Source organism: Copadichromis virginalis, linkage group LG18 (assembly GCF_057382275.1).
Source record: "Copadichromis virginalis isolate Kocher_CV1m ecotype Utaka linkage group LG18, C_Virginalis_male_GT1.1, whole genome shotgun sequence".
In the NCBI taxonomy this organism is placed as follows: Eukaryota; Metazoa; Chordata; class Actinopteri; order Cichliformes; family Cichlidae; genus Copadichromis; species Copadichromis virginalis.
Window position 1 is genome coordinate 33892039 of NC_140635.1, and position 9956 is coordinate 33901994.

The window sequence follows — 9956 nt, forward strand, 5'->3', positions numbered from 1 at the left end:
CAAGCTGTACAGATCAAACAAGACTGATTATGCAGCATGCATTGTAACCAGTCTGCAGGATTGTGGCTTGTTTCCAAGCTACTGTAAGATGTGTGCAGGTGCCTTTCTGTTTGCTTCTTTGAGTGCTCTAAATTGCCCAGATAATGACTGCAGAAACTGAATAATGTGTGAGAACAGCTTTCTCTACTTGGCTGTCTTCAAGTTAAAGTATGTAAAAGGTATAAACCTTTGTCTCACGCTGCGCTCTCACCAGGAAATTGATTGCAGAGAAGAATTTTAGAATATCAAATTGAGGAGAGTCCCCAGGAGAATACACTACAACTTGATACCTGCTGTGATTTTGTTCACTGTCCATTTTAAACGTGGACATTAGAAAGTCAATTTTTTCCCCACACTGTAAAACCCAACAGTGCATCTTACTAAAAGAAGTAAGTTGTTCTTACTCAGTTCTGAAAAATAGTTAAAATAACTTTCATGAAGTGTGTTAGGTAGACCCAAAAGTATACATATGATATAATAACTTTATTGTAATAAGTACACATTATGTTTTTGTAACGTTTTAAGTACTGTTGCTTTAAACTGTTTAAGTTGTGCTAATTCATTTGTATTAGTCATCATCCACAGCCCCGCCCCCAGTGTTTTGCCTGGACTTGTCGGCCATGAGACAGGAGCCTCGTCAAGAGAGTGGAAAGTACAAGATAAAGTTATTTTTATGTTTTTTTGTTAATGCTTACTTCTAGCATACAAAACGTACATTTATCAGACTGCTTTGTTTTAGTTGTACTTCGTTGTAATTTATCAGACTACTTTGTTGTAGTAGCTCGTAACTTAGCTTGCCAGCACACAATTCCCGCCTAGCGCTGTATGGAGTCTGCCTTCACAATTTAAAAAATTAACGGTTGGTTGCTTGTTTCAATCAATAGTTGGTAAGTAGTCTGATTTTTGCAAACTGCATGCCACAAAACCTTTGGTAAAATCAGTGTTTACGCTTTTCTGACTCTGACCTTTATCAAGTTCAAATGTAGCCTACTTTTGACACAGTGAAAATAGTAGAAAATTTATTTAGTGTTAATTTTAAGAGTTTAACGGACAAGTTCGCCTTCACAAATTTTGAATATGATGGTTAGTGGCATTTTAGTCGCGAAATAATTTACCTTTTCAAAGCTGCACTGCACCAAACCTAAACGTTTCTGACTCTGTACTTTCCAAGGGTTAGCCTATTGTGTACTTCACTTGTGTAAAATTGCTTTATTATTTTATAACGTATAGAGTAGTTGACCAACCTGAATTGAAAATGAACTGTAGTGCAAGAATAAATCTTACTGTTTTCCAAGCTTGTGTTATTCAGATTGACTGTTTTTAAGTGAAGTAAAAGTAAAAACTGTTCTGCTAGCTTTCTGTCCTCATGGCTTTTGTGTTATTACAGTCTGACGATTGAAGGAGCAGTAGCATGCCGAGAGATCATCCAGCACTGCACTAAAGACAACCAGTAAAGGTGATTTTAAAACGATTTGGTATCAAAATGTGGAATTGCAAGTTGTGTAGTTTGTCTAGTTTTTCTACTGCCATAAAAGTCATGTTGTTGAAGCATTATCGGCTCAACCATGGTCAGTACTCCACAATTTCACCCTTACCCTGTCTCTACAACACATGCATGTGTACATTTAATACATTTAATTCATTAAAGATACACATGTCAACAATGCACACTCCCACGCAAAGAAAAGACGGTTCTTATCCAGATTTGAATAATTATGGATTTTGTTGCTCTATGTGTAATTTTAAGCAGCCATTTATTGAAAGCCAAATGTTTATCCATCTGAGGGGGCATTTAAAACGAAAAGAAACTGTTCCATGTCCTTTCAAGAACTGCAATTTTAAAACCAATGTCTACTCAACCTTCAATGCCCACAAATGCAGAGACCACCAAAATTCAACAAGTTACGATGAAGGCATTGTGCAAAGTGTTATAAATGTAGAACAAAAAGATGACATGCAGCTTGATTCAATAGAGTCATCAGATGACAATCAAGTGGCATCCACCAGTGAAATCAGTGGAATTGAGGGTTTAGAAGAGCAGTTGCAATACAATCTGGCTGGATTTTTCTTGAAAATGCAGACCCTTCTCCATGTGTCCCAGAGAGCAACACAGGAGATTATTGAGCATATTGATCAGTTGTTTTTGTTATCACAACCTTTGGTTAGAAAATCAGTTGTAGATATACTGAAAAAGCACAACTGTACATATACGGACAAACTGGTGGATGAGATTTGTCAGGCAGTTTCTGATAGTAATGTTTTACATAAATGTGTCACATCTGAAGGACCACTATCTACAGCAAAGAGGAGGAAATCATATTATGAAGAAAATTTTCCATATGTCAAACCTGTGGAGTATTTAATTGAATCGTCAAAGCACACTTATATGTATGTGCCTATTCTCACATCTTTGCAATTGTTGTTGAAAAAAAACGATGTGCTTGAAGAAATTAAACAAGCACCCACACAGATTCCTGGACATTTCATGTCATTTTGTGATGGATCCTACTACCAGGAAAATGTTCTACTGTCACAAGAGGGACAGAAATTGTCAATGATACTTTATGTGGATGATTTTGATCACAAACCCACTTGGTACCTCAAAGAAAATACATAAAGTCTTTGCAGTTTATTGGACACTGGAAAACTTTCCAGTTAAATCTTGTTCTGCTCTACACTGCACCCAGCTTGCTCTGCTGTGCAATTCCAATGATGTACGCCAGTTTGGGTGTAAGGAAATGCTGTCACCACTCTTAAATGATCTGAAAACTCTTGAAGAAGTAGGTGCCTACATTGAGACTCTTGGTGAATGTCTTAAAGGCACTGTCTACTCTGTTGTGGCAGACAACCTTCTGCCCATGGACTTGCTGGTTTCAATGAGAGTTTCAGGTCTACATATTTCTGTAGGTTTTGTCATGCCACCCAAACAGAAATGCAAACAGAAAATGCTGTTACAGGGAATTATGTAATGAGAACAAAAGATGCTCATGATAATTATTGTGCAAGAGCTTCAGAATGATGACATTAAGGAAAACTATGGTGTTAAAAACCCCTGTGTTCCTTCTGACCATCTCTCTTTCTTTCATCCTGTCACAGGCTTCCCACCTGACTTCCTGCACGACCTGTTTGAAGGTGTCATTTCAGTGGAGTTGGCACATTGTTTAAAGGTTTGATTTCTAAGAGATATTTTAACTTAGAAGACTTAAACAGAGCAATTCTGCACTTTCCATACCAACATTCTGACAAAGTTAATCGCCCTCATCCAATAACCTCAAATTTTGCCAGGTGAGGGACCATGGCCAGCACTCTTTCATGAGACACAGGTAAGTACAACTATGTATATAACATTTGCTGCTCATATAGTATGCTGTGTTTTGCTTATAATATTTCTCTTCAGCTCTACTTTGAATTTCATCGGATCACCAATCAGAATCTGCCACATGTGTTTTATGCTGCGCTGGATGATTATGCTCCTCAGCTGACTGGACTTTACAAAAAGAGGAAAACTGGACGGGTCGGTGAAAGGATGGAGCAGCTTTTGTCGGCATATGGAAAACAGGTATTTAAAAGATACTAATTATTATTCTGCTTGCTTGGCAGTTGCCATTGTTATGTGTTTGTTTATTTATATATATATATATATATATATATATATATATATGTGTAAGGACACAAACGACATCTATGCAACTAGAACAGCAGTTCTGGCCGGCCTACCAATGTACCTCAGAGATTTTCAAAACATGCAAGGTACTTTGGTATTACAATAATTTGCACATTTGAATTTAGAAAAGGTTGAAAGGAGTTTATAAGTCATCTGGACTTGGGTTGAAAGTTGAAGACGTGAAGTTGAATGACTTATAAACTTCTTTCATCCTTGATTTGACTACCTGGATGAATGAAAAATGAACCTTCACTGTCAACTTAAAACATGTTATGATATATAGAATTTGAAAAACTGAAGAAAGGTGCCTGAACATTTGTATTTATGCTTTTAACAGAGATATTACAGATGAATAATTGTGCACTCTGTATTATATCTTAGGGTGAAATTGAGTTCTATGAAGCCATAGAATTGCTCTGGTTGCTGATGTCGATGAAGAGGAGGTGCCTGGAGGAGTTCCTTTCTCACCACGCCAAGTGTTCATAGAACTTGAAGATCAGTTTGTTATGACTCATCACTCATGGACTGATGCCCTGGTGTCTTTGTTTGGGCTAATCTATGCTCTGCATCTGAGCTATCCTATGAAGTATACTGGCTTTTTTGAGTTCATTCAAGTAGTGTTGCTGAAGCTAGACGATGAGAGAAAGCAACTAAAACCAAAATTGCAGACACTAAAAAATGAGCTTGTGCAGATGATGTTTGTTTTTCACTGGTCACTATATTCGTGCTTTTTCAGTTATCTGTGAATGGCTTCAATAGTTTTATTTGTTCTGGGTAATTAGCTTTCTAAAAGGCAATGTGGAGAAAGCTAAGAATAAGGAGAAAATCCATATTTGACGTTTTGTTTGTGATTGAAAAAAATCTTCACATAGTGTGTAATCTTAAGCTTATTTCTAAAAACATATTTTAGTTACATGGAAATCTTTTGCGAGATAACTGATAATTAGTCAATATGTACTTTCATGCTTTATTTTTTAATTGTGTGATGAGTGCCAGTTCACTCGAGGTCTGGGCAAAACTGTTGCGAAGCCACAAATACCTTTGAGAATACTTTTTGTTAGTGACATCCTTAGTTCAGCTGTTTTCTATAGTTGCATTGCTGTAGTGCATGTGATTTCATTATTAGTGTGAATGCTTGAAAAGCATTCACAGTATTGTTCTTCTAATCTTTATTAGTGTGAATGCTTGAAAAGCATTCACAGTATTGTTCTTCGAATCTTTATTATTATATATTCCGTACGTTTTTTGGCATCTAACTCCTTCAAAACCGTTCAACTTAGAAAAACCATTCAAACATCATTAGATTCCTATTCTTTTGGACATGACTGCTTCTACTTTTCTCATTTTTAACATTTATATTTTTAATTTTATTCAACTTTATTCAACAAAAATTTCCCATGTATTTCAATGGGGAGACCCTTCAAATTCTCATTCAACTTACTCATTTTTAAACTCTTACTACTTCCACATACATTGACATAGAGCCACCATTCAAACTTTAAAACGAAGACAAGACATTCAACTATTCAACTTGTATTTATCTTTTCAATATCTATTATACTTTTTCTTCAGTTCCAGTTTAAGTTTCATGATGTTTTTTCACCCGTTTCAAAATTTATAATGGGTGTGTATGGGACGGAATGTTGGGGCTAGAGTGAGACAGCTCAACTGCTAGAGTGAGAGGAGCAAAAAAATTAATCTTAAAATATTTTTTAAAACTGCTGCTGTGTCCGCAGCGTTTGCTCTACAGGTATGATTTTACCCTCAAAACGTAGCCATGGCTGTCCTCTTTCATCCAATGTGTTTACTATTGTACTAGGTGTTATGGTTCTTTCATAAATGTCACCAATGCACAGCCTCCTCCCTCCAACTCTTCCATAGACTCTAATGTTAAAATGGCTCAGAAGGTTCGTTTGAAAATCAGAAGAGCATGGTGTTTTTACACTGTCACCACGTCCATATAATAAACTCCACAGGCATGAAAACTGAGAATTCAGTAGACTAGAAGCTGCTGTCGCTCACGGTGAAATAATTTTTTCAATGCGACTTTTACTTTTCATTTGGGAACGATTTGTTTCGGCCTGACTTTTCTGTTCATTTTAAGCAGCAAAAGTGAGGCGCATGTCTGTGTACGTGTGTATGGAGCCTTTGGGTGCGGTCACTATAGCAACCAGGCTCACACCTGCCTGCTTAACGAGCTCTGCCTGCCACTGTACCAAGATTCATCTTAAGCACTTCTCTTTCAACTGCTGCTGTGTCCACAGTGTTACAGCCATCATTTTACCCTCAAATTGTCGCCATTATTGTTCTCTTTCCAACACCGTATCTTTCAAAGCTCAGGCATTTAAACTTTTTAAACTGTGTGGATCAAAGTGGAGGGATCACATTTGAGTCATTCAGTGATTCAAAGAATATGACCTTTTGATATTCATTCAGATGTTTTCTGACTCTAAATGTTCTTTTCTCATTTCTTAGGGTTTTCTAATTTACATTTAAAACATTTTCAGTTTTTTTCCAACTCCTTCTTCTGTGTAACCTTCAGCTTTTAGCAGTTCAGCACCTTTGTTTTCAGGTTAAATTCGTGTTTTTTTGTTTTGTTTTTTTTTTAATCTCATTCAATATTTTTAACTCAAAATTCAGCAATTAATTCATTTCAGTGCATACATTCAGATTCAAGCATTCACACTGCAGTTTCTTCAGAAAATGCATTTTCTAGTTATACTAAATGTTACTTAAAATTGTGATTGTTATGGCTCTAATTGCCTCTAGACTATTGTTTTTTTATGATGTACACCTATGTATCAGGTCTACATGACTAAATTTGTGTTTTGTACATTTAATCGATTTTCAAAATGCTACAAAAAACATTCAAAATTCCCTAAAAGTGCAAGTTTTAAAATGCCTAATTATTTGTTATTTGATAATGGCTTTAGCAGTCATAGGTTATGACTGAAAGTATGGTTGTATTCATTCTGTATTTTCTCTGCAGTTAAAGTTAATAAAAACTGAATGGAAAGAATAATAGCTTGGTTTTGTGTTAATAGTACTTGAACCATTTGGTGCAATCGGTTTCCCCAATTGGATTAAGTTGTTTAAATACAACTATTTAAGTTAATTTAACTTAATTTGAATATGAGCATGTAACACTTTAAATAAGTTTGAATAAATACAGCATCTTAGTACAAGAAATTTAATGGTTTAAGTTGAAACATACTAAATACAATGAGTAAATAAACATAATGCATTTGAGTTACATTATCATATTTGCTTTGGGTTCTTGGGACTCTAATAAAGTACTTAAATAACCCCAAACTGTTTAAGTTATAAAACTTGAATCAATTGGTGCAATCGGTTTCCCCAAATCATTTGAGTTAACTTAACTTGTCAGGTTTTACAGTGCACTTTCTCCCTTCAAGCAGTTAGAGTCGGATCAAAGACAGTACACACAGAGATACATTCAAACCGATGGCCATGCATTCCTTTTACTTACAAGCTGCAGAAATCCTTCCACTACTGCAGCAACCTGTGTCAGGTAATCAGAATCCATGGAGTGCGACATCCCATGCGCCGTCTAAAACCAAATTTTAATGTAATTAAGACAGGAATACACAGGTAATAGCATATGTTGCAAATCAAAGAGAAGGGTTTGAGACTACGCAGCACGCATTTATTGCAGGTGGGGTGCAGATAACCAGGTGAAAAATATGAAGTGAATTTATGGTGAATGCAAAATATGATTTAGCTAATGCTATTGCATGACATTCCTTTAAGTAAAATTTGCTTTATTGTTAAGGATTGATAAAACAGTGTAGGGGGTATAAATGTTTTTAGTGCATACAAAACCTCTGCGAGTATATTTGCAACATTGTTTTGTCTCCTATGAACCTGTTTAATACAACTGATGCGGGGTTTTTTGCAGCCTGAAGTGAACTCCTAAATGTATTTCTTGGAAATTTCAGTTAAAACAAATGCTCAATCTATATTTGATTTACATTAAATATTTCTATGAAAATAGATAACAGAATTTAACATACGTAAAAACATGATAATGAGGCACACACCCAAAATCAACAGCATTTAGGTGATATATACAGGATTAAAGTGGGATTTGGCAGGTAAGGACTGGGACTGGATGTAATGGTTCTGCGACGTGAAAAGAATTAAAAATAAGTCCCATAGTAACTCATTCCATGTGTTCCAGTTGCTTTTTCTCTGTGTACAGTCTAAATACTATACTGTGACCTGCTGACATGTGTTCCTACTCCCATATTAAATTATCTTGGATTTGTTTATCTGAGTTAAACAAGGTATAAAGAGATGTTTCACAACCTATAGGACTGATTTCCAACCCCTTTACAATATAAAGCTAGTATTAAAGAATCTAATCAGTGTCGTCACCCTAAATATATATTGATGTCTGCCTCAGCTACAGCAGTTCAAAATAATGCATTAGTGTAAACTTCACCACAATGCTGCAAACTAACCAGTTTATCCTGCATTAAACAGCACCAAACTGTCTAGTGGACCGTAGGATGTGATTATTTTCAAATTAATTTAGCAAATATCTCCTAACCATCACTAGAAACAACACCAGGTTAAAATGTTTCACTGCAGAGGTTTCCTTTCCCTGTGATTTCTTATACCATTTTTTTGCACAATAACTAAGTTTATCGTAATTTGTTATGCCTCTGTGCTTCTTCATTATCCTGATAACACACAGCATTTCCAGATACGTGAGAAAAAAAAGTCATTATTGGAACCTCTGTTCACAGTATTCTGCGAAACCCAAATTTAGTTTTTCGTTACAATAGAAACCATTTCTAATCATTTGTTCTTCAGTTTTCACTTTTTAGTAATAGTGCTGTGATGTGAGAGGGAGAGCTGTGGCATACCATGACAACCTAAGTTCTTTTTCTGTGAGACATAAGGTTGTTTGCAAAAGGGAGTTCCTATAGGGTCCGCTGTTAAAATGTATTCATTTATTTTAAGTTAGCTCTAGTCAACAGCTGTCTGCTAGGCTTTAATTCTACTAATTGGGGTCTTTTGGAGCATTGACTAATAATATGAGCTGCTGTAAAGATGAGTGAAAATCTAGGATGATGTTTCCATTCTCTTAACTACAAAAGAGTTTGGTGGTGTCGGTGGATCGGTTGGTGAATTTAGGACTAAAAGTTTGATTTATAGAAATGAAAAACAAGCAGGCTGAGAACAGTGAATTGAGCAATTCATTCTATCAGTCACCTATGTTTCAGCACTTACATATGCTTCCAGTGTTGCTGCAAGAACAGAGTGATTCACATCTCGCTGTCTGTGACAAAAAAAAAAAAGAATTAATACAAACAAATGCAAGAGCTCAGTAGAGATCTTATTTAATTTTGCTCTGACCTTTCTACAACAGGACTCTGAAAGTCTGGATGCTTTCTGAAAGTGAATTGATGTAGGCGTGCTTTAGTTATGCTTTCTCTCCAATAGCCTGCGTGGGCAAAAATAGTATAGAAGTCCATTGAAAACAGGCTTCTGGTTCCTTTGCTTTGAACCTTACTAAACACATTCTTGATGACTTTATGGGCTCAATCACTAGTTTAACATCTGTCACAGTTCTGGGTCATTTTGACTTGTATTGTATTTTTGGTATTTATCTATATATTGGCCTATGTTCTGATTCTTTAGTTATCCTGTTTTGAATATTATATTCCATGTTTCAGTTTATTCTGGTTAAGGGGTTAGTTCTTAGGTCTTGTTTTGGTGCCCTCGTTTTTCCTGTAGGTTTAGTTCAGTGTCTAGTCTGCGTCTTTGTGCAGTTATTTCTTGTTTCCTGTTTTATTGTGAAGGTCCGTGTCTTATGTGAGTGTACTCAGGCTGTGTCCCAATTCAGGGTCTGCATGCTTGAAGTACGCATTTCAAGTGCGATTACGACACCGCCACGTGACGACGGCTGTCCCAATCTGAAGTGTACTTCAAATGCATACTCCAAATGCGCTGTCGATTTCCCCAAATATCAAGCGTGGTCCGGTGCACGCTTCGTGGTCCCATATATCCCACAATTCATAGCACGGCGGTGGGTGTGGATAATTTTGCCGCAAAATACGGCAGAAGTACGGTGGCCCTGAGAGGCCAAACGGACTGCAACTTCAGAAAATACTTGCAAAAAGAAAAATGCTGCAAAAAGAAAAATGCTGCAAAAAGAAAAACGCTGCAAAAAGAAAAACGCTGCAAAAGCACACACAACACAACGGAAATGTTTCTGGGGAGA

At 36.3% G+C, this 9956-nt stretch overlaps 2 long non-coding RNA genes across 2 annotated transcripts; both read left to right on the plus strand.

Moving 5' to 3' along the window:
• The first annotated feature begins 402 nt into the window (after positions 1-402).
• On the plus strand, positions 403-3154 carry LOC146688363 (uncharacterized). The gene is made up of 3 exons (XR_014916502.1): positions 403-926; positions 1427-1495; positions 3136-3154. It is a non-coding gene; the product is annotated as an uncharacterized LOC146688363 (long non-coding RNA).
• Positions 3147-4481, plus strand: LOC146688364 (uncharacterized). Its single transcript, XR_014916501.1, has 4 exons — positions 3147-3206; positions 3325-3362; positions 3437-3598; positions 4085-4481. It is a non-coding gene; the product is annotated as an uncharacterized LOC146688364 (long non-coding RNA).
• The last annotated feature ends 5475 nt before the right edge of the window (positions 4482-9956 follow it).